The sequence below is a fragment of the Atta cephalotes genome (assembly GCF_000143395.1).
Source record: "Atta cephalotes unplaced genomic scaffold scaffold00026, whole genome shotgun sequence".
In the NCBI taxonomy this organism is placed as follows: domain Eukaryota; kingdom Metazoa; phylum Arthropoda; class Insecta; order Hymenoptera; family Formicidae; genus Atta; species Atta cephalotes.
Window position 1 is genome coordinate 670,745 of NW_012130090.1, and position 4,572 is coordinate 675,316.

Below are 4,572 nucleotides of genomic sequence, written 5' to 3' on the forward strand. Positions count from 1 at the left end.
TTAAGAAGAATTTTGTAATAATTCTGTAATAATAATTGATATTAATAGCAATTGCATCAATTAATACCAATCAGAAGTTTGAATAAATATTTAAATAATTCTTGAACACAATTCTTGCTTATGTCATAGGCTGTGTTTAGCAGACTCAATTGTTGTCTGCACATACTATCACAGTAATATTGCAAAAATATTGCAATATATCAGAAATATTATACAGTGTAATATCACACAAATATATATTACTGATATTTTACATGTTGATAAATAATATTGAAATATCACAATAATATTACTGCAATTTATCACAATAATATTGTAGCAATATAATTTATTAAGGAGCAGAATGACATATTATATATCAGTGCTTGCAAAGATTTGTAGGTGTATAAGCAGATGTATAAGTTTAAATCCAATGTTTGCTCATAGGTGGTATTAGTGAGCGTACAAAGCTACTCTGAGCACACAACACACTTTTTTTTTATGTGTTTGACATCTGTCAACATTAACCAGTGCACATCATCAGCAATTTCATACAACAACATACATTTTTTTCTTTCGTAATCATGTCTAGTTTTTTGCTAAAAAAAAAGCATATGCGGGAAGCTTTGCTTTTCTGTTTCAATTTGAAGAAATCGGCTGTCGAATCGCATCGAATGCTTGTGGAGGCAACAATGCTTTATCGGAAACAACGTGCAGAGATTGGTTTCGCCGGTTCAATGACGACAATTTTGACCTGAGTGACAAGAAGGGTGAAAATCGGCTCAGAAAGGTTGAGGACTGTCAATTGCAGGCTCTTTTGGACGGACGTACCCAATCGCAAAAAATGCTTGCCGAACAATTGGGTGTTTCTCAAGCAGCCATTTCCATGCGGCTACATGCCATGGGGAAGGTTCAAAAGATCGGAAAATGGGTACCGCATGAACTGAACGATAGGCAGATGGAGCAACGCCAAAAAGCATGCCAAATTCTGCTTGATTCAGACAAAAAAGAAAGTTGTTCCTGCATCGGATTGTGATAGGCGATGAAAAGTAGATCTATTTTCAGAATCCTAAACGCAAGAAATCTTAAGTTGATCCCGTCCAACCATCAACATCTTCCTCAAGATCAAATCGGACGGAAGACGATGCTGTTTGGTGGGATCAGGAGGGTGTCATCTACTATGAGCTGTTAAAACCTGAAACTGTTAATGCTCACCGCTATCACCAACAACTCATCAAATTGTACCGTGCTCTGCGTGAAAAAAGACCGCATTATCGGAAAAGACATGACAAGCTGATTTTCCTCCATGACAACGCACACGTCAACAATGGTCCAAAACTACTTGGAGACACTCAATTGAGAAGTGCTACCCTACCGCTTACTCACCAGACCTGGCACCTTCTGACTATCACCTGTTTTCATCGATGGACCACGCGCTCGCTGAGCGGTACTTCGATTCTTACGAAGACGTTCGAAAATGGCTTGATGAGTGGTTTGCCTCGAAAGATGAGGAATTTTTTTGGCGTGGTATACACAAATTGCCCGAAAGGTGGGAAAAATGTATAGTTAGCGAGGGCAAGTACTTTGAATAAATTTGTTTTTGTTTCCTAGGAAAAAAAATATGTTTTTCTGATTAAAAAACAGCGAATTTAAGCTTACACATTTATATTTTGGACTGATTCCGGCAAGTGATTCCCACCATCGCTCGAGATTCTGCGACCGAGCCGCCTAGTACTCATGACGCTTTGGTTCAGGAGCGTCCCTATACTAGAAATATGTATATTGGGAGCACACCTTCCGCCAAATTATTATTGAAACATGTTTTTTTATTAAATAATTTATTTCTATTAACATAAAAATTTCTCGCAATAAATTTATTACAGTTTTTTAAGATTAAATTTGGGAAATTTGGAGGGATTATTAATATTTCAGATTGATTGCATTGAAAGTCCGACAACCATATTGACACGCAATTATAATTTCTGAAAAATTAATTCATTGAAATAAATATATATAATAGTTCAATATCTTAACATTCAGACCGTAGTGGTGCTTAAAGTAATGTATAAAAATTTCTATTGTTAATTTATTCATTGTTTCTTAATGATATACTTATATCTTAACATAGTTTTTTTAATACATTACATAATTATGATAACACACGGGTGTGGAAAACTATTCGAAATGTAAGTACATTTCCCGTGAAATACTATTGTAAGATGCGTTTTTTTTAATGTGATATATTTTTCCCCAGTAGGCCTATTCCACAAAAAGAAAAATTAAAATTAATATATATATATTATATAAATTAATATAATATAAATTAGTATAATACGATATATAATTTTGCTTTCCTGCCAAACCACATTCGAGTATTTGATTTTTCTTACTGGGGAACCGGTGAAGTGAAAAGATATTGTCGAAATGTACGTTATCATAATTATGTAATGTATTAGAAAACACTATGTTAAGATATAAATATATCATTAAGGAACAATGAATAAATTAACAATAGAAATTTTTATGTTAATAGAAATAAATTATTTAATAAAAAACATGTTCAATAATAATTTAGCGGAAGGTGTGTTCCCAGTATATTTCTTTGTGTTCCCAGTATAGGGACGCTCCTAAGCCAGAGCATCACGTGAATGCTTGATAGCTCAGCCGCCGAGTCTCGGTGATGGAGGGTCGTTCGCTGAAATAAATCCGAAATGTGCAAATTTTTGCAAGCACTGTTATATATTATAATAATTAATAACCTTTCTATGATATTTACTTAACGTTAAAGACGTCATTAAGACATTTAATTACTAAGATAATATCACAAAATTATACATACACACACATATAGGATAAAGACAGCTATAAAATGTTAAAACTAATATCATTTCGATATAAAATGCATATTAAGATTTTTAATTGATATATATTTATCATACACATATGATATTATAATTATTAGGTGTGGGAAAAAGTTCTTGGCGTTTTTTTTTAATGCCATCTAATGAGAAAAAAGCCATGAACTTTTTCCTACACCTAATATATTACTATCAGTTGACTATCTGTATATAATACTGAAAATTTATGGTTCCTGTTACGCATACTACAGATTTTTCAGTATTGGTAGTCAACTGGCAGTAATATACAAACATAACCTAAATGATAACGGTTCATTATCATATTCTATCATAAATTCTATCATAAATATATACTTATATTGGTTATAAATAAAATGATACAAATAAAATATGCTTATTAGTTCATATTAAATAATTATTACAAGTGACTAAAAGTTATACTATCGAGAAGGAAAAAATGTTGATAAAGTTGAACAAAATAACGAACCTGATTTTTACTAATTCTTTAGCATGTAGCTATAGCTATCTTCTTGAGAAGTAGAAAAATAAATTATTTTATAATATTCTTGAGACTTCCACGGATGCTTTCTATATAGATTATGCGTTTCGCGGATTTTCTCTGTCCAGATCCATTCTTGGAATGCTAACGTTTCATGAACCTTGCTCCACTTCATCAGGGTGAGGAGCAGCCTGATGCTGAACTGTTCCTCCGGATCATTCTTTTTATATATATTTAATATATTTATATATTACGCTACTTGTTGGAGTAGTGAAGGGAAAGTAGAGAATTGTGGGGAGGGAGAAGAGAGAGGTGGAGAAAATCGGTCTTCAATAACTGGGAGAATAGTTTTCCATATTTTATTTATATTGTAGCCATTATCTCTATTTAGATTGTTAGGGTGTTTTTGTATGGCTTCACTATATTTTCTTGGAAAGTATGATGTAATGTTGGCTATTGTGGTCGTTTTATCAAACAGTATTTGATCCTGTTTCGATTTTGTATTCTGATAATGCTGATTGCGTGTGTTGCAGATATGTTTTAACCTGACATCACGTTGGTGTTCTTTTATCGTAGGTTGATCATTCTCTCCAATGTATACCAGGTGTACAAGTATGAAATGACGATTTGAGAAACAGATGGCGCACCAATGCAATGTGAAGTACAAAGATTTAACATTATACGCCATTTTATTGTACCATCAACAAGTGTCAAACGCGCAAAGTGATTTGATTTGATTGAAAAGTTTGCATAGTATTGTGTTGCTGTGTTTATGACGAAATTTGTACCAAATAAGGAGTATTCGCGGACAGCATTAATTTTTTGTTTTCATTTGAAGAAAACTGTTGCGGAATCATACCGCTTATTTGGAGAAGCTTATGGTGATGGTTTCAGCGTTTCAAAATTGGAGATTTCGATGTTGTAGACAAGGAACACGGAAAACCGCCCAAAAAGTACGAAGACGTGGAATTGCAAGTATTGCTGGATGAAGATGATTCACAAATACAAAAACAACTCGCAGAGCAATTGAGCGTTAGTCAACAAGCTGTTTCCAATCGCCTACGAGAGATGGGAAAGATTCAGAAAGTCGGCAGATGGTTGCCACATAAATTGAACGAGAGACAGATGGAGAGGCGCAAAAACACATGTGAAATTTTGCTTGAACGATACAGAAGAAAGTCATTCTTGCATCGTATCGTTACTGAGGATGAAAAGTGAATTTTTTTTGAGAATCCC